The sequence below is a fragment of the Herpailurus yagouaroundi genome, unplaced genomic scaffold, assembly GCF_014898765.1.
Source record: "Herpailurus yagouaroundi ecotype Mexico unplaced genomic scaffold, PumYag 77, whole genome shotgun sequence".
Classification (NCBI taxonomy): domain Eukaryota; kingdom Metazoa; phylum Chordata; class Mammalia; order Carnivora; family Felidae; genus Herpailurus; species Herpailurus yagouaroundi.
This window is the reverse complement of record NW_024412388.1, coordinates 5,150,753-5,170,431: the sequence shown is the minus strand read 5'-3', so window position 1 is coordinate 5,170,431 and position 19,679 is coordinate 5,150,753. Positions and strand designations below refer to the sequence as shown.

The 19,679-nt window shown below is 57.5% G+C and overlaps 1 protein-coding gene and 2 long non-coding RNA genes across 9 annotated transcripts in view; 2 read left to right on the top strand and 1 right to left on the bottom strand.

The window, feature by feature from the left end:
- Positions 1-19,679, bottom strand: part of CAMTA1 (calmodulin binding transcription activator 1) — an 828,802-nt gene that overhangs the window by 208,681 nt on the left and 600,442 nt on the right. The gene's annotated exons all lie outside the window — the stretch shown is intronic.
- LOC121020177 (uncharacterized) lies at positions 1,573-9,742 on the top strand. The gene is made up of 3 exons (XR_005785999.1): positions 1,573-2,611; positions 8,586-8,705; positions 9,417-9,742. It is a non-coding gene; the product is annotated as an uncharacterized LOC121020177 (long non-coding RNA).
- Positions 9,890-13,514, top strand: LOC121020173 (uncharacterized). Of its 2 annotated transcripts, XR_005785996.1 has the most exons (3): positions 9,890-11,400; positions 12,088-12,296; positions 12,393-13,514. It is a non-coding gene; the product is annotated as an uncharacterized LOC121020173 (long non-coding RNA). The 2 variants fall into 2 exon arrangements; XR_005785995.1 differs by having other exon boundaries at positions 9,890-12,296.

Below are 19,679 nucleotides of genomic sequence, written 5' to 3'. Positions count from 1 at the left end.
ACCATATGTCAAAGTCACCAGTACTTCAGGATGGGACTCACTTGGTAGCTCAGGCTGCTGTAACAACATACCGCAGGCTGGGGGCCTAAGGAGCAGACGTGCATTTCTCACAGTTCTGGAAGCTGGGTGTCCGAGGTGGGGGCTGGCAAAATCGGGTTCCTGGTGAGGACCCCACATGGTGGAGAGAGATCTTGTGGCTCTTCCTCTTCTTCTAAGGGCACTAATCCCATCATGGGGGCCTACCCTCCTGACATCATCGAACCCTAATTACCCCCCCCCCGGCGGCCCCACCTCCAAATACCATCACATTAGGGCTTCAATATAGGAATTTGGGGGAGACCCCATCATTCAGCCCACGGCATGACCTTATTAGGAAATAGGGTTACTGCAGAGGTCACTGACTGAGTGAAGATGAAGTCATACTAGACTAGGATGGGCCCCTGACCCGATGTGTCTTCATAAAAGGAGAAATGTGGGCACGGATGCACGCAAGGAGAAGGCCAGGGAAGATGGGGACGGAGGTCGAGGTGATCTTTCACAAGCCGAGGGACACCAGAGATGGTCAGCGAAGCACCAGAAGCTAGAGAGACGCCCGGAGCAGTCTCTCCCTCACAGCCCGCAGGTGGAACCAGCCCCACGGTCACCTCCATCTTGGTGGCCAGCTTCCAGCACTGTGAGGGTACAACTCCCCATTGTTCCGGCCGACCAGTCTGTGGTTCTGTGACAGCAGGCCCAGGGAGCTAATACACACGACTACGGGCTTCTGCACCTTGCGTCCTAGCGGCACCCCTGGCCCTCACAGCCTCCATCATGGCTGGCAAGACCCCTACACGCAGCTGGAAGCTTCTCCATCTCTAACCCCACATCTGGTTGGCCAGTGGGCCCCATGGCTCCGCCTCAGAATCCGTCTGGAATCTGGCCCCTTCTCTCTACCCCACAGCTCCACCTCAGACTGTCATTTTCTCACGCTTGGGTCATTGAAAGTGCCCCTGACCTGGCTTCCTGTGTCCACATCCTTGTCCCCCAGTCTCCCTCTGATGAAGAGACCAGTGGGTGGTGTTAGAGTGTAAGTCACTCAAAGCCCACAGTAGTCCCATCTCTCCCAGCAATGGGGCTCACGGGGCTGCCACCATCTTCCCTTCTAGAAGCTTCCTTCCACCCTGGGGTGCTGCTCACTGCCATGAAGAGGCCAGGCACCCTTGAGGCTTTGGCACAGTCTGTTCCCTTTTCCTGCGTGCTCTTCCCGTGTCCGCTGGCCCCTCCCTCCTGGCCTCCCAGGTTTTGTTCACGTGGAGAAGCCTCCCCTGAGTGGCTCGTTGTCATGTTGCAATGGGGAGATTGCACTTTTGTTCAGCAAAAATCCCCCTCTCCCCTCTCCATTTCCCCCTCCACTGCTGTCATCCCTGCCGTGGGACTTGCTCTGGCCAGTGCAGCAGGGGCACACGTGACTCCCCAGTAAGCCCCCACTTGGACCAGGGCCCAGAGGAAGGGCCACAGGACATGCCCCTCAGCCCGGGCGGAGCCACCACAGCCACTATGATGGAAGTGAGGAATGAGCATCTGTTCCTGCCAGCCCCAGAGACTCCCGGGATGTTTGTCACACAGCAGCACTTCAGCAAAGCTGACTGACTCTCTGTCCTCGCCACCCACGGGACCTCACAACGTGTCTTCCTTCCGGACACCCCTCGTCGCTTCCTTACTCCACGTTGCTGTTTCTTTCCCACAGCACTGGCTAGCTACATAATTTAATTCACTTATCATGTCTATTGTTTTGTGTCCTCTCCCTTGCTTGGAGGTTAAGCCCAGGAGGGCAGGGCCCTGGGTCTGCTGTGGTCTCCAGCACATTCCAGATGCCCCAGGACAGCAATCACAGGCAACAGGTGCTCAGTGAGCGTTTTTGAGTGAATGAATGAATGAAAAGCGTGCTCATGGGTGGACAGCTGGCATACCACCAAGGAAAGACCTTGGCTCTTTGCAGGCAGGAGTCCCTGCGTAGCAGCCGGGCCCAGAGCTGGGCAACCCTGGGATGTGGTTCTGCTTACCCAGGCAAGCCTGTGACTCCCAAGTCTGGGCCAGAAATCCCAGAGCCTCAGAAGAAATTGGAGAAAACAAGAGGGGCTCCCTGCAGCCTGGGCTCTGTCCCTGTGGCTCTGGGGAGAAGGTTTAGAAGGGGCTCCCTCTGTGAAGCTGTGCTCTGGGACTGGGACAGCCGCCGGGCTCCCAGTCTCAGTATACGTCCCAGGTGCCCAGGGCCCCAGTGACAAGAAGGGGCCTGGCCAGGTTCTGGGGATAGAGGCTTGTGGAAACATCATCAGACTTTCGGCGTCTGACTCCAGGGCTGGGCCTTTCCCTGACACCAGCCTGGGACTTGGCCTGAGGACTGTTGACTGTTTGGGCAGCCCCATACCCAGCCAATCAATTCCTGGGGTGGGGAGCAGGCGCTGGCATTCTTTCACAAGCTCCCTGGGCCTAAGAACTGCCGGTCTTTATTCCTCCGCTCTCCAAAACAGGCGACCCGATCACCAGCGCTTTATTGAAAACGGGAGCGTCACATCAAGCCCTAAGGTACGGAGCGTGGAGACGCTTCCTAGTGTGGAAATCGGTCGGAAAGGTATGTATCAGGTCTCTGGGTCAGTGGGCTTGCTGAAAGGGAAGCCAATGGCCCCAGAGGGGCAGAGTGACCTAAGAAGGACAGTCAGAGACTGTAAGAGAGACTCACCGGCAGACACACGTTTTTCCCCATCGGTGGCCCTCCTGCCCTCAGGACTGGCCTTGCTAGCTTGTGACATTCCTTTCTGTGAGGCTGTTTGGATGGAGCTCACAGCTTGTGGGCCAGCAGGAGGGAGGCCCCGTCTTCACATCCCTTCATGCTGCGGGTGTGGAGCCCTCCCACCCCAGCCTTTGTTCTGTGGCCCACCTGCTGGATGTCCCTGCTGAGGACCTGGGAGGGACTCAGGCGGCGGCATCAGCCTCCGGCCTCTGTGCATTTTTATGGCCAAGTTGTAAACCTCTGAGAAATGGGGTTTATAATAGAAACTCTGACACCACCTAAAATATATCAGCACTACTGGGTGCTCCCAGGATACGGCCCTAATTTATAAACCACTCAGGGATCCTGGGCCATTTTGAAACTTACAGACAATAATCCAGAAACAGAGTAAACCAGGAGGAGAAAAAATGGTACAAGTGTCCGCAGACTATAAAGTCTGTTGAGGCCAGTGGTTCAGAAATCAAATCGCTGTCACAATGTTTGGTCTCTACCCTGAATCCTGGTGCCCCCCCCCCCCCCGCCACCCCGAGTGACACCCAGCCCCAGAGGAGGTGTGTGGCCCTGTCCTCTGGCCGGATGCCACTCTGTTTGTCTCCCGGCCGAGTTTTAGCATGAGGCCTGGATAGAGCGGAACGGGGAGAAGAAAGTGCCCCCCATTTGGTTTGGTGGAACAGACGTGTGTGTAAGAAGGTTCCAATGCACTTCCATGTAAACTGAAATAGTGCTACGGGGAGTAAACTGCTTGCTCACCAGAGGCATGAGTTTATCACTAAATGGTTGTGGGGTCACCCATTCAGCTGGGCTCAGCAGCCCCTGGACAAGACTCACTCGCAGGCCTCTCTCCTCTGTCCTGCCTGGGAGGACCCCGCAGCAGGACATCCAGGAGCCTGTGATGGGCCGAGTAAAGGACAGTCCTGCTTGGTCCCCGCCCCACCCCCCCCAATCCCAGCCAGCACTTGGCTCCTGTCTCAGGCCAAGGCCGTCTACCCACATGTTTTCCAGGACTCTGCTGATCCTTTGGAAGGGCCCTCGCTTTCTTACTCATTGGCTGAGCACGGTGCAGAAATCAGGATAGAGACTGGGGCCCTGGGGATCACCACACTGTGGCAGCCTCCTCCCTTCCCCAAGGGCTGGGGATGGATGTTCTCTGACATTCCTACTCCCTCGGGTCCTGGGACTCTCCCTCCCAACCTCCCAACCTTCCTTCCTTCCTTCCTCATTCATTAATTCCATTTGGCAAGCATCTGCCACGAGCTGGGCTCAGTGCTGGCTGCCGGGGACACGCGGATGACTCAGGGAGTGTAGGTTTTGTGGGGAGTCATGCTTGTGGATGAATAGAGGCATTGAAGCAGCATTTCCCACTCATGTTAAGCCCCTTTGGCCTATTCTTCTTAAATGCCACGTGCAATTTTGAAGTCTCCATAACGACGAACAGCGAGTCAAAGTCACGGACGCCTTGCGGACGCTTTTTCAGACCACAGCAGCCCCCATCCCCGCTTCCAGAGGACTCACAGAGAAGGAGGGCCCTCTCCCCGCTGCTGGCACCCACCAGGGTGTACCACGGCCAGGACAGGGGTCCGCGGGGGTCTAGGGGGCCACTCGGTCAACAAACTCTTGCCGAATGGCTGCTGGGTGCCATCGGGTGACCTGCAGGGAGATCACAGCCTCGCCCTCAAGCCCAGGGTGAGGCTTGTTTGGAGGCCGGTGCAGGCGGCAGGCGTGTCTGCCCTCCCAGAGCTTGGATCCCATTTGTGGGGTGCGCTCTGGCCTGGTGTGGGGGTGGTGGCCTGGGGGAGGCCTTTGGGGCCCGGGCGCAGAACTCCGTGCCCACTCGGTGCCAGCCTTCCAAGCAGCCCTCCACCCCCACCTCCCTCCCTCCCGCATGCCTGTCTCTCACGGCTCCTCAGAAAATGCAATTTGAGTCAAGCCACTTTCAATTACTGCGATGCGGTGTTCTGAGCCTGCGAGGTAATAAAGCGCCTGTTTTCCCTCGTGGGAATGTTTGGGGTTTTCCAGGCGCCAAAGGAGAGAGCAAAAGGAAGTAGAGCTAAGTGCTGCTTAGAGGAGCCACTGGCTTCGCCAGACCCAGAGCCGGGCCCTCGGGCACTGTGCAGGAGCTGCTCAGGAGAGCAGGGGCCTGAGGGCTTGGGGGCGCTTGTGAGTGTGTGCACGGGCATGTGGAAGGCAATGGGTGTGTGGATGTGAGTGCGAAGGCAACTAAAACGCGCGTGTGTAAGTGTGAGACTGTGTGTGCGCACACAAGAGCGAGTGTGAAAGGCAATGCGTGCAGGTGTGGGAGTAGCATGTGACCGCGGGGGTGGGCGTGTGCGTGTCTGTGCGCGTGTGCGTGCGTAGGGTGAGCCGGTGTGAGTGTGTGTCTCGGGGACCCCAGTGGGGAGCCGGGCACTCAGGGCAGGCTGATGCTGGCTCAGGACCCTATTCACCAGGGACTCGGCCCCCACCCCCACTCTCCCTCAAAGCCCTGGGAGTATTGTCTTTGGTTTCGGGAACGTTCATTCCATTCCTGCCCCAAATCCTGACCATGAAGGCCAGGGAGGCCACAGGCGTCTAATGGAGTTTTCTCTTCTGTGGTTTTCCTCCTTCCCCCCTCCCCCCACATGACCCGACCTGGCCCTGCCCGCCCGCCCCTCCTCTACTCTGGAGCATGGAGGCTAGCCAGGCGGCTGGCAGATCCTGTCACCTGAGAATCCTCACCGGGTGGGGAGGGTCAGAGGGGGTCATGCAGGGGAAGTGCCCACAGGGCCTGGTGTGCCTGGCAGGACCTCAACCAGCACTCACTGCTGCCCTTCACATGCCCGTCACCACCTTACACGTACCCTGCCTCCTGCCGACCCAGGGGACCCTGAGCACCATGGCAGAGGGACTGGGACATGCCTCCGGCCTATTTGGACCCCCAGGAATGGATGTAGGTAGGGGCCTGGTGGACGGAACTGGCCCCAGGCTGGGAAGGGCAGGGAGTAGCTTGGCAAGCTGTGGGGTCCCCCCTCTGTGGCCCCAAGGACATTCCCAGGTTGTCTTGCCAACACTTCTGGGAGCCCGAGGGTCTGGATGCTGGAGTTAGTTAGCAGAGAGACCAGGTAAATTTCGGAAGGAAACTGCACGCAGGGGCCTGTGGGGCCCGTACTGTCTGACGGAGGCTGAGCGGTCCGATCTGGGTCCCCTTTCTCCCTGACCCAGGTCTGACCAGCTCATCTCGTTACCTGGACGCCAGAGGGAAGCCAGAGCCCCGTGCAGCAGTGAAGGTGGAGGTCAAGCCCGGGTAACAGGGGGCAGGAGGGCTGGAAGCGGTGTACCCCCTGCACTTGGGTGTCCAGGAGCTACACCCGGGGGTTCCTCGGGCCAGAGAAGCTGTGGCCACAGGATCCTACTTCAGCTGAGGCCTCCTGGGCAGCAGAGCCCTGCGGACCCCGGGAAGTGGACCCCCTCACTCCACCCGTGCTGGTGTCCCCGTGCGTGGGGCCCCGGCAGCAGCGCATGTTGCTACCCGAAGTCTGGGTGGGGACACGGGCTCCTTCCTCCGGGTTCAGGTTAAGCGGTCATGACTGACATGGGCAGTGTGGACAGTCCTCTTCTGCCCAGGAGACCCCCTCTGGCTGTGCCTGGAAATCCTCAAGCCCTCTGGGGTCAGGCAGCTCCCTCCCATGTCACCATCACGTCACCTGGTGTTTTCCTTCATGGGCCCCCAGGCTCCGGCCTCCTCTCAGCCCTTCCTGCCACAGCTAACACGACTGCCCCCTCCACGGCTCTGCGCCCCAGACACAAAGAGGAGCAGACGGAGGCGGCTTTGGGGATGGAGCCTGAAAAGGCCTGGATGTGTCACATCTGCAGGGCACGAGGATGAAGGTGTTGCCGGGGTGATTCAAACTGCAGACGGGAGGGCGAGCCTCCCCCGCCTTCTGATGGCTGCATGCCTAAGTGACCGGGAGCCACATGGGACCCTGGGAGAGAGGGGAAACCACCACGAGAAGAAAAGCTGGCATGGCTCCCCAGAACCAGAAGGAAAGCCAGGGACGGCCTATGGATTTGGGTTCTGCTTACCATCCAGTATGGCTTAAAAACAGGTCTCTGAGCTAAGTCTTGGCAAATGTGGTCCCCTGGGATGTGCACAGATGTGTAGATGGGCTAAGGGGAGTCAAGTTCTTTGCCGGGAACTGCCCTGTAAATGCCGGATCTGAAATTAGACCCTACTTCTGTGTCCTTGCCACGAGCTGCCCCCAGGGTCCGCCCTCTGGGAGCCGTGGGTGAGGGCGGCGGCCGGGGCTGGGCCAAGGGCACACGAAGGCCAACCCTCCTGGCCGCTACCTGGGCTGGTTGTATTCTCCAGGACGCGACGCTGGGCACTGCAGGGGAATCACTCTGCACCGAGGCCTGAGAGCCACTTTGCAAGCACACTCTCTGGTTTGCTATTTCCCCGTCTCCAGCTACATTTTCTGCAGCAGAGGCCCAGGCAGGAAGGCCCTCCGCGCCGTGGGCGTTTGCTCTGGTCCCTGCAGTGGCTGCTGAGCCTGGGGGCACTTTTCCAGTGACCCGGCCCCGTTTCGCCAGGACGAAGGTGTACGGGGTTGTGGCTGGAGTTTTCTAGAGGGTGACCAGCAGGCTCCCCCATCTCTGAGGGCCCACCGTGCGGCCGACCTCTCTCCAACGCCACCTGGCACTCGCTGGCCTCACCCTCTGTGCCAGGCCCTGGGCTAAGAGCCGAGAATACAGAGGTGGGTCGAACCCCATGTCGCCCTCAGCAAGCTTGGCTTCCAGCACACATTTCCCACGGGACACCCGGGCAGGGACCACACGCACCTGTCTTCAGCCCTTTAGCCTTCAGCTGAGCCATGAGAAGTGTCAGAAGACAATAAATGAACAGTTACTACACTCCCCCAACTATTCGCAGCAATTCATTTCTATTCCTTAACCGACTTGAGGCTCCCATCTGCATCAGGCCCCCAGCGAGTGTCCAAGGCCCTCATCTCCTGGTGAGCAATTCCCTGAGCTCCCAGAGCCCTGGGGCTTAGCTCTTTCTCAGAGAGACTGGGGAAGCAAGGCACTGGGGGCATGTCCTGCTCCAAGGGCCCCCATCTAAAGAGGCCATTTGCAGGCCGTAGCGGGGCTCTTGCCTAAGCCAGGGACCAAACAAACACTTGGAATTCGTAAGGAGATTCTGCTGAGCTGCCGGAGCCCATCAAATTTTTATTGAATGCATTTCCTCTGGAGAACTTGTGTACTAAATCCTGCCCAGGCTGTATTAGAGGAATAAAAATTCCATGCACAGACTTGACTGCAAATGTTCCTTCCCAGGGCAGAGGACACACTTTCTCAAAGGCCACTTCTTTGCACAGAGGCAGGCTTGGGCTTGTCCTTGGCTGGGGGCCAGAGGGAAGCCGAGAGCTAGGGCTCTAGGGGCCAGGCTTTTTCCTTCCATCTGGCAATGGGGAGGATGGAGACTGCTGTGTGAATCCTAGCAGCCTCCCTCTGAGGCTTCTATTGACCTTGGACTTGTCCTAGTAACCTGCAGTCTCTGCACTGTGGCTCCCCGTGTCCTCACTCAGAGCTGAAACCCACCGGGCCGCCTCGCTGGCAGTCTCCTCCCCAGGGGCTTGGGATCACTTGGCTTCCTCCCAGCCCCCTCTGCAACCTCCAGAGGCGCAGGCTGGCTGCCAGCACAGGAGGCCCTGAGCTGGAGGCCGAGGGGCTCAGGGAAGATTCTGCAGGACACGGGGACCCCCACGGAGCTACGGGCAGCTGAGGCATTTGGGTTCTCCCGGGTGTTCACCCATCACATAATCGCCAAACTCGTACTCAGTGCCGAAACAGATGGAAAGTCAAGAAGAGGCACAAAAGCAGAGCCCACAGCAGAGAGCTTCCCAGACAAGACCATGACACCAGCTAAGGCGGAATCTCAGATAGAAATTCCACGTTCAGTGTAAGTATACCCCCAATAATGAGCGGAACATATTTCCTTTCTGGGCTCTGACTTTGCGTGGTTGTGTCCCCAGAGAGATAAGCCCCTTGAGAAAACGCACATGATGATGTTCACGAAATAGAAGTGTGAATGGCAGGCCCGCACGAGGTGGGAGGTGACGGCTCCAGCATCATACCAGCAACGTGCCGGGGTGAACCCGCAGAAGGTTATCGGTGGGCACGGCACCGTGGACGGTCATGGAGGGACAGGGCTGTCCTTCTCACTCTGAGGGATGGACTATGACCGTCTGAGCTTCCCTGATGAGTGAGGGGCAGAGTAATTGTTCAGAATCGGGGCGGACGGGGCTGGGCTCTTGTCCCTGGGTGCACTGTTGACAAGCAGTGGGGTGGTGGCTCCCAGCTCCAGACATCGCTCAACGACAGGACAGCGCCCATGGCCAGCATCAGGGCTGATGGGGTGGGGAGTGCAGCCTGAAGGGGCTCCATCCTCCAGGGGGCAGGGGCCCCAGCAGCTACTGCAGCCAGATAAGCCCTACGGGGAGCCCTTCAGGTGAGTTGCCTCGGGCAAGCCTGCCGCACTCTTCTTTATGAATACCTTAGGCAATGCATTTACTGTTCAGTGCAATGAAGGAGAGTGGCCTTGGTGGGCTTGGCTATGTGTCCTGGCCCTAGATGCCCCGGGGGTGGTGCCCAGTATGACTTCTCTCCTCAGGCCGTACCCAGGAAGAGACTGTTTCTGCAGATCCCCAGCATGGAGAGTCCTGGACTGCATCCACATTGAGGGCACCAACCTGGCCATGTCGGCGACCAGCAGCCTTGGGAGGTGGGGCCGGGGTCAGCATGCTCGTGGGAAAGCTGGACCACAGGCTCTGGGAGGCCGAAGGATGGATGGCATGACCACCGCCCCGCCTCCCGCCCCCAGCATTTTCCTCTAAAGGAGACGACAGGTTGGGGAGAGGATGCCATTCTCTCTCTCCACCTTTATTTTCGGAGCCACCTACTTTTTTTTTTTTTTTTTTTTTAGTGTTTATTTCTTTATTTTGATGGAGAGTGAGATAGAGCGAGTAGGGGAGGGGCGGAGAGAGAGAATCCCAAGCAGGTCTGTGCTTAGCGTGGAGCCTGACGCGGGGCTCGATCCCACGAACCGTGAGATCATGACCTGAACTGTAACCAAGAGTTGGATGCATAATCGACTGAGCCAGCCAGGCTCCCCGAGCCACTGCTTTTTAATTAGGGCTGATACTAGACGAACGAGACGCTGGTGGCCGGTCTCCAGGGAAATGTTGCGGCGGCTGTGACACTCAGCCGGGTGGCCAACACTGGGGTATCAAGTGGGTGTTGCATCACTGAGCCCACATCCGCCTTGTCTGCTGCAGGGAGACCGGACACGTGTGTCAACGTACGTGGAACCAAATGCAGCAGCCAGTGCAGGCTGTGCTGGGCTCACGGTCCCAGTTGACGTATGCCACACCTTCCTTCCGTGCACTCTTGGGGGCTGACACACTCACACCCATGCCCTCACCTCCACTCAGAGCTCCTGTCTGCAGGCTGCTCCACACCCAGAAAGTCACGCACACAAGCTCTCGTGTCCCGCATACAGCCCTGTTCTACAGGGAGCCCGATACCAGCTCACACACACCTCTTTCTCTCTCCGGTGGACCTTTCCATACGTGGGGCTGCTTTTCAAGTACAAAGACGCCCCAGACTATTCAGGCAAGCTGTCTGAGGCCGACCTTGAACAAAGACGAGGACCACACGTTTGCTCTGAGTCGTCCCCGCAGGTCCGGATGGCCAGCTCTGCTCGGACCACGCCCCGCTGGCTCCTGGGGAGTCTCAGAGAGCTGGCCCCGGCCCACGAGAGAGGGAGGAAGTCGCTCCTCTTTTGGAGGGACAGGAAAAGAGCTTTCATCTACCTGAGATTAAATTATAGCCAGGAGGCACCTCTGAACAGGACCAAACTAGATAACTGAAAACATGCAGGCCTACTATAAATTCCCAGGATTTGCAGTCTTTCCTGGACTGCTTTATCCTTGAGAAGCTCTGGGAGCAATTCTGTTTGAAAGAGATCTAGGGGCTCCGTGTGAAAGGGTACGGGCTTCTGGTTAACAGAACGCTTGTTAGCAGAAACCCCCCAGCGCAGATCCTCGAATCTTTACTCCCCGCCTGGCCAGGGGCCCCTGGAGACCAGAGAGGATCCTTCTCTGCCTGGAAGGAGCCAACGATCCACCCCTGCCCTGTCGCCAGACCTTGCCGGCCCTCGGAGTGACAGGCCACGTGTCCAGGGCCCTACAGCCTTGGACTCAAGCCCTGCTCTGCTCAAGCAGGGTGGGTACTGGCTGGTGGTCAGGGCAAATCACTTCTAGGAATGGAAAACGGGGTCCCAAACACCAAAGATCTTAGAAGGGACTCTGACATCACAGGGAATTTGTTGCTCCTCCCTGCCCCCACACCCTGACCTTGACCCTCCCCTCAAAGAACCCAGAGCACAGCTGCAGGAGTCAAATGAATCCTAATCATAAGGACCAACGAGCGAGAGAGCCAGAGGTGAAAACTTGCTAACTGACAGTCTGTGGGCGCACTTCTGTCCCCCGTCTCTCACCAGGAGGCTTGCCGTCTGGGTGGAAATAATGATTTGATTTTTTATCATTGATGAGCTCATGTCTCTCACTCTTCCGCAGCAACCAAAGAAGAATCTGGTAAGTTTAGAAGACTTTGAAGGAGGGGGGCTTTCCTTTTTGGGGAGACAGCACGGAGCTCAACAGAAGCTGGGGTTCCTTCTCTCTTGTCAAGAAGCAAGAGTGGGATTGGCCCAAGTCACCTACCAACCTTGGCCCCCAACCCCCCTCCAAGAACATACAAAGCAGGGCAGGCTCAACGCCCTCTGTCCCAGGATGAAGCAAGCTGGCCAGTCAAGGCTGCCAGGCTCTGGGATCCTCACCGCTGTCCTTCTAGCTGAGTCCCCCACCTCTCATCTGGGACTGGGGCCTCTCGACCCTTGACCTCACCCCTCCCCCAGCCCAGCAGCTTTGCTCGACCCCTCTCATGGCTTCAACTTCCCACAGACTGCCTGTTCCCCCTGCACACCCCTGCTCAGTGACTGGCCTTTCTGGACGATGCCCACAGCTCAGGAGATTGAATTCATTCATATTTCCAGGTGCTATACATTCAGATGAAGTTCTTCGGATCTCCTGCCCAGAAAAGGATAAATATTTCTGATCTATAGCAAATGTGTTTTCCTTTAGCTAACATCTTGGCAGGCAAGTACACTAATCTCCCAGGAAAATCTAGGGCCTGAATAGCAAGCAGGTTTTTTTTTTTCCCTGAGTAAATAGAAATTCTGAGTTGCTTTTTTAATGCTGCCTTTTTTTTTTTTTTTTAAACAGCAGATCTGGAGAAAAATCACAGTCCATTAAATCTGCATCTCTTGAAAGAAAAACCCAGAAGGCCACCTCCCCATCAAAGGCAAAATGAACAGAGTTTGGAAGTGTGTTTAAAATGCACCAAGGGAGCAGCGGCCGTCCTAAATTACCCCACTCAGCCTCAGGATGCTAGGGGTTGCCAGGATCCCTATGAGACAGAGAAGGAAAGGCCGGTAGGTGCTGTGCAAAGCCACGGGGGCGAAGCCACGTGTCTCCACTGGCCCACCTGCCACAGCCGTGGCCTCAGCAGCAACCCTCCCCCCATTCAGGTGCCATGTGACCCCAAAGCCGAGCAAAGAGCACACACAGCAAGACCGCAGACTCCCCACAACATCCTCACATCACATTCCTACATTTTACGGGCTCCTTCTGTAGCCAGACTTAGATCAGGAAGTGGCCAAGAGGACAAACTCTTCCCCAGCCATTCCTTGGAGAAGGAGGCTATGCTTTCCAGTAATAAAACAAAGGTCAGAGAATGACTTCGAACAATAGATCCGCTGTCGTGTGCCAGGCGCTGGGCAACACCGAGGAGCAGGTGTTTTCCTCCCCATTTTACTGCCGTGGAAAGTTCTTTCCATCCCATTTCCTGCCTCCCGAGCTGCCTTAGGCTTCTGTGAGCCAGAGGCAGGCGGGCAGACTGCACCTGGTCATGTGCACACCTGAGCAGAGAATCCTGGGACTTCAGAAGCCACACTACCCACTTAAGCCCTGCCCAGCCCAGCCCAGGGCAGAACGGGTCTACTGGACCATCTCCTTCCCTTTACCCAAGCTCATGGCGAAGTCAGCTTAGCTGTGCCTATGCTCCAGCTGTACCCAATCCAGTGATACACAGGAAATACCCCTACCCAAGAAGACTTGCTTAGCACCTTTCAGTGGGGGTGACCCACCATGTTCTCTTTGGGGAGGGAGCCCCATAGCCAAATGGGAGAGTGCTCCATCCAGACAGAGCCCTCCACTCAATCCCTGGAACCAGCTAGTGGCCATGAGCCTCTAGCTCGCAGGCTCAAACCAAGCTGGGGGGAAGTCCCACAGCAACAATGTAGGAAAGAGACTTCAGGGGAAGACACAGATTCAACCACAGCATCGGTCTCTGTTTTGTCGGAACACCGAGGGCTCTCCAGAAGGAAGCCCATTAAGTTTGCATTTTCCATCATGAAGCAAGTAAACAAACCCGAGGAAGAGCTGCCCATCACTGAGCTGGCTTCCCGACAGGAAATGGTATGAGTGACTTCGTTTTTAAACATTATTATCCTCTTGAAAGCAAAAGATAAAGGACGCCTCGGAGCAGCCAAATTGCTTTGGCTCAAAAATCATTTTAAATACCATTTCCTTTAACAAGCCTACTGCCTGGGCAACGGATCAACACTATTCATTTTAACCTTAGTCAGTGGGAAAAAAAAAAAAAAAAAAACAACACATCTCTGAAGTGTTTGTAATTATTTAGCTCTCTCGCTTTCTCCACACCCAGATACGTTAACTAATGACCAAAACAACGCACATGCAGGTCCTATTTCAAACAGCGGAATGGAACATTCAGTAGAGCACACGCCAGGGGCCGTTTTCTCCCCGTGTCCACTCCAAGCCCAAACACGGGAGATCGAGGCCTATTTTCGGCAGTTCCCAGCAAGGGCCGGAGACGTCCTTCACCTCTATCGCTTTGTTGTCTGTGAAAGTCCCGAGCTCGAGTGGGAGCTCACCTTTGCCCTTAAGATGAACAGGCGCTGGGAGACCCTCCTCGAAATGTCTTTATGAACAGGAAAGATGGCGGACAGAGTCAGTCTGCCTCTTCCTGGGGCCGGTCAAGTGCAGAGCGGTGCAGGCAAAGGCGGGGGTGGCCAGGGCAATCTCTCAGGGTGCCGTGCAGACAGAAGCGCTGTATGTAAAACAAATGCTTGGAGGATTTCAGATGTGTAGGTGGGACATGTGTTACAGTCTCCTTTTTTGTTTCGGAAAGAAAAAAAAAGGAGTTTTCATTAGGTTATTTGCAAACAAACAAAAAACCCCAAAATAAATGATTTCCCAGAAGGGAAGCCTGAGTTGGTTGAATGAGGCTGAATGGACGGGTTCTTGCTCGGTCAGGTCAGAGGCACGTGTGCAGAGGGAACAAAGTGTCTTTGCTACTAAAACCAAGAAGGCTTGGCTTGCTCTTGGGTCGCAGCGCTGCCCAGAGGGCTCAGGGTCTCCCCGGGGTGAGCGTCTCATCCAGGGAGGGCAGCTTGTCCAGCCTGCAGTGTCCAAGGAGGCCACCTCCACGTCTGAGGACCCGGCTCGGGAAGCGGGTACTTGGTGCTCAGGACTAGATCAGCAGCACCTGAGGGCAGTGGCTTCCTGTACGACCCCAGCAGGAAATGGACCCGCTTTGGCACGGAACCTTCGGTCCTGGTGTCACTGGGGGCTAACTGATGTGCTTCCTGGAGGACCACCCGAGACAGTGACTGCCCACTCTTAGCACGCACAAAACCAAGCCCCGAAAACTGCCCCAAGAGTGGATATGAGGTGAGGAAATGCGGTGAGGGAAGTGTGGCCTCAGATCTTCTATGAGGACAGTGCGTTTCGGGGTCTGGGGGGAAGAGCGATGTGCTCCCGGCACACTGTGACATTTCCCAGAAAGCCCGGGGCACCTCTAGATGAGAACAGTCACCTGGGGCTGGGCGTCACCTTCAGATGCACAGCGGGGCTGGCCTGTGAGGCTTGGCACCTGCCGGTGTGGACTTTTCCACGGGGACCCGCGTGCCCTCCTGTACCCACTGACAGTCCCCCCGTGTGCTGAGCAGCCGGGAGCAAGCTGATGACGCCAGCGCCTGATGTCCCTCCCACTCAGGCTTGGGCTGTGTGCGGGGATGGGTCCCCACCTCTTCTAGGTCACGGGATGTCAGCTGAGGGGCACAGGCATGGGAGCCGCCCTGCCCGGCAGGGGCTCCAGCCCTGTGGGATGTGCACGGCTGGACTGGCAGGGCGGGGGGCCGCCCTCTGCCACAGCAGCCTTAGGAAGCCGTGTGCTGATTCAGAGTCTCTCTACACGACAGTCTACGTGCGTAAGATGGAAAATTCCAGGGCAATTGTTTCTGCAAAGCACTCCGTTCTGGGCCCCCATGAGTGTGTGTGCTGTAAGCACCCCCCAGGGCAGGGCCACCACCTGCCTGGTCCCTCTCTGCATCCCCAGCACCTGGCCCAGGGCCTGACCCCTTGTATTTGCACCAGTGCTGATGCCAAAGGCGGGGTTCTCTAGCACATTTCACACAGGATCTCAGAGCCCCCGGGGCGCCTCACCACCATGTGAGGGACTGGCCTGTGCATCCTCTAGCTGCAGCTTTGTGCTGGAGAGCTGCCTCAAACCAGTGCCACCAGGCCCACCGGCTCTTTCCTTCCCTACAAAGCCCCCATGAAGGACCTGTGAGTCTATCTGAACACTTCTGGAAAGCGCTGTATAACATGCCATCTGAAGAGCTGAACAGAACAAACAGGAGCATGCCTTGGGGACAGCAGGGTGTCACCGCCCACCCCCAGGCCGGCCCCCTCACTGAGGGGGCCCAGCCAATAGGCTTCTCCTGTGTGCACGGGAGCCCATGGGCTGTTCCTGCAAGGACAGAGAGGGCAGATTTGGCAGCTTGGGGAGGTGGGGGCAGAACTTGGCCCAGAAGAGGAAGAGGAGGGAGGCAGGCCTTCAGACTTCAGAACTGAGGGGGGGTCAGGCTTACGCTGCTTTTAATGTTTATTTATTTTTGAAGGAGAGAGAGACAGAGCGTGAGCAGGAAGGGGAAGACAGAGACAAGGAGACACGGAATCCGAAGCAGGCTCCAGGCTCTGAGCTGTCAGCACAGAGCCCGACGTGGGGCTCGAACTCACTAAATGTGAGATCATGACCTGAGCCCAAATGGACGCTCAACCGACTGAGCCACCCAGGTGCCCCAGGTTTACACTGCTTTGGATCCATATCTTTTTTTCTCAGGTGAGGAAACTGAGGCCCAGAGAAGGGGAGAGGCTTCCCCAAGGTCAGGCAGACAGAGGAAAAAGGAACCCAGCATTCACTGTGTGCCCAGCTCTACGGGAGCGAGTTCATGAATTCTAAGGTCCCTGCGTCACACATTTGTAGACAGGGAAGCCAAAGATCCAAGAGATTAAGAAACATGCCCAAAGCCACATGGCTTGGGTGACAAAGGAAGGAGGTCGATGGTGGAAAACGGTCAGGAAGCAGCCGGTGGTCCGAACTGCACACTGCCGCACCCTCCCTTCCCGGCCCCCAGGAGACGGACAGCAGCTCCCTCGCTCGATCCCCCAGCCTGCACACAGTGGGGAGGCCAGCACCGTGTGCACCCCCTGGGGCCCGCGCGGAACACATCTACAGCGTGGGCGGCCAGAACGCAGGCAGGCGCACGGTGAGCTGACTGCAGGAACGCGAGATAACAGGTACTCCCGCTGACCGAGCGAATGAACAGACGAATGAATGCGCGAGGACAGAAGACCACCAGCCCGGAGCCTCAGGAAAGCTGGAGCCCATTCTGGCCCTTCCTAAGCTGGCGTGACTTTATTCCTCAAGCCCAGAGCTTTGAATACGGGGAATCCCCACGCCCACCAAGAGGTCTCCAGGGTCCACCTGGGCCTGATTTCCAGCAACTGTCAGACAGGAGAGCTGGTCACGTGCGTGATCAACTCTCCAGGACCAAGCCTTCCCGGGGTCCCTTTAGTCACCTGGACACATTCCTTCTGAGGCTGGGTGAGTGTCACGGAGGGGACAGCAGTATCATACGGCCACCGGCGAGGCCCCCACCCCAGGCTGTAAATGTGGCGGTTGAGAGCTGCTACTCAGGGGAAACTAGCCCTGACGCGCACACGGGAGCTCTCGGGTTTGCGGACCGGGAACTCGTGTCCGACTGGGAAGCATTTTCTGGTTTCTGTAAAGGCCTCGGCAGGAGCAGGTTGGGAGCCGTTCGCGGCAGGATGGAGAGGAGGAGGCTGCCTAGGAAAACAAAGGCAATCAGGGAGGCCCAGGCCAGGCCGAGGGCAGAGTCCTGGCAGCCTTTCCGTTTCCCTGCTTCTTCCGGAGAGGAGGCCGAGGCCTTCACAGGACGCTGGGGAGCAAACAGGACCCGGCAAAGGTGGCTGGCCTTCAGGATGGGGCGCTGCACGGGGAAGCAGGCATGCGGCCCAGGCTCTGCCCGGCCGTGGAGGAGAGGCTGTGCGCTCCCGGCGGGCCCAGCCCCTCGGGGCTCCATCGGCTACCACAGAAGGGCATCCCTGTGCTCCGGGGGCCGCGGGAGGAGAGGGGTTTTCTTGCGTCTTCCCGGTCGCCTCTCACCACCTCTGCAAAGCTTGTGACTCCTGCCGGAGATTTCCACGGGTGTTCCTGGGGGAGAGCAAGCCGGAGGCTTCCCTGCAGGCCCCACACCTCCCATTGACCTCGTCCTTTCGCGCCAGCCACGGAGCCCGAGAGCTGAGTGGGGACCTCGGCGCTCTCAGATGGGACCAGCTTCCTCTCTGGGGCTGCCCGGCCCCCAGTCCCCCGTGAATGTTGTCTGCTCTAGATACTCAAACCTTCCGCTTGACTGACTTTGCGGAGCCGGGCCTGATTTTGAGCCTTCAGAAGCATGTTTTCCGCCCTAGGAAGGATTGTGTCTTGCTGGTGGTCAGAGTACCGAAGCAGCAGCCCGTTCACTCCATCCGGTTCGCTCGTGTTCACGGCCGGCCTCCTCCCCGCAGCAGGCGGTGGGTTGTCGGTAGGGACCAAAAACCCGGGCGTGGGTGGTGTGGAACCAGGGAGAGCCGGCGGAGGGGGGGCGGGGATGGAGCCGGGCTTTCGGGAACCACTTAGCGGCAGCTCTCCCTTCAGAACCGGCAACCTCTCCACTCGTGTTGGCCTTTCTTGCTAGTTTCTGAGAAACGCGCAGCCTAGGTGTTGATAAATAATGCATGCAAATCTCAGAGAGGAGGCACTCGTTCCGTGGGGTGTTTTCATCTCTGAGGCGGGACTTCCCTGGGCCTCTTCCCCTCCCCCCATCTCCGTGGAGATGAGACGCAGTGTCCTGTGGCTGGGGCCTTCTGCAGGGGTGTCAGGCTCCTCTGGGGGGCAGGGTGTGTCTGTACGTGGTGCGTCTATATGTGTCTGCGTCTGTGTTTGTGTCTCTGTATGTGCATGTGTCTGTACCTGTGACTGTCTGTATATGTGTGTGTCTATGTGTCCATATATGTATGTGTGTCTGTGTGTGTGTCTGTATATGTCTATGTGTGTGTGTCTGTGTGTGTGTGTGTGTGATGAAATGGGCAGAAGGAAAAGGCTGAGTGGACAAGGCCAAGGTGCAGGCCCTGGTTCAAACCTCGCCTCACATCCCTTTGGTCCTGGAGGCTTGAGGAAGGAAGTGTAGGGTGATGTAGGTTCTTTGGAGGGTGAAGAGCTGGACCAGGTCCCCCCCTCGGCCTCTGCAGGCCCCCTGCCCCATCCTGCCAGGTCACAGCCAGCACGTGGGCCCAGCCTGCTGGGAGCGGCTGACCTCCAGATCTGACTGTGGGAAGCCCCTGGTCACCTGAGTGGGCCCCCGGGGCTGAATGATGAGCATCCAGAGTCAGATGGTGGATGGGGGAGTCCCAGAGAAGAGGGAAAACTCTCTTTTCATAGGCTGTCGGGGTTTTATTTCCCTGGGGGAGGTGTGGGAGGTAATGGGAAGTGATCACAGCTCGAGGAAATGGCTTTGAGACCCCTGAGCCGGGTCTGGGTGTGAAAATGGGACGTGCAGGCCACAGCGAAGATTCTGGCTGAGACGGAGCAGAGAGCAGGGACGGGCGGCACGCAGGAGGCCAGTGTCAGGACCAGGGACAGGCCAGGGCCTGGGCCCCTCCTCTGGGGCGTAGCTATGAGCGCCCCAGAGCTCCACTCTGGGCCAGGCCCTGTGCCTGGAAGATCCTGTCCTCATGCGTCCTCTGGGCCACTCGAGCTCCAGTATCTGAATTCGGTTTCTTCTCCTGAGTTTTCTTGAATCATCCTGTTAGGGATGCTTGTGAGCACAGGCTGGCCCTCAGTGCACGTCCCAGACAGGACTGGGACGAAGGTGAGACCACGGGCACTCACCTCGGGTGGCAATGGAAAGGGGCACCCAGACTCTCCGCCAACAAGACAAACGCTATTGTAATGCCAGCTTTGAAAAAAAGTCACAATTAAGGCAAAAACCCATGATGAACCAAATATCAGAATTTTAAAGAAAGACAAGAGCAGTATCACCGATTTCTCCTTTTGCCTGAAGGCTCTGCTGTGGCTTGGCGTGGCCTGGAGCTGACGAACAGCCAATAATTGCTGAGGAGCCTCGGCGCACACGCACGCGCTACAGGAAGTGAGGAACACCGGAGGTACAGTGGCTGTGGGTCGCGATACAGCCTTTTCTACGAGCTCCCGTTTATTGAGCACTTACTAGGTGCCACACACCGTGCTGTGCTGAGTGTCTCCCAAGTCTTAGGGTCTTTGTTCCTCACAACAATGCCCTGAGGGAGAGGTTAAGTTACTCCCCAAGGGAGTGAGGACAGAGCTGGGATCCACAGCCCCAGCTTGGGTGTGCTGGGAAGGCGGGCCT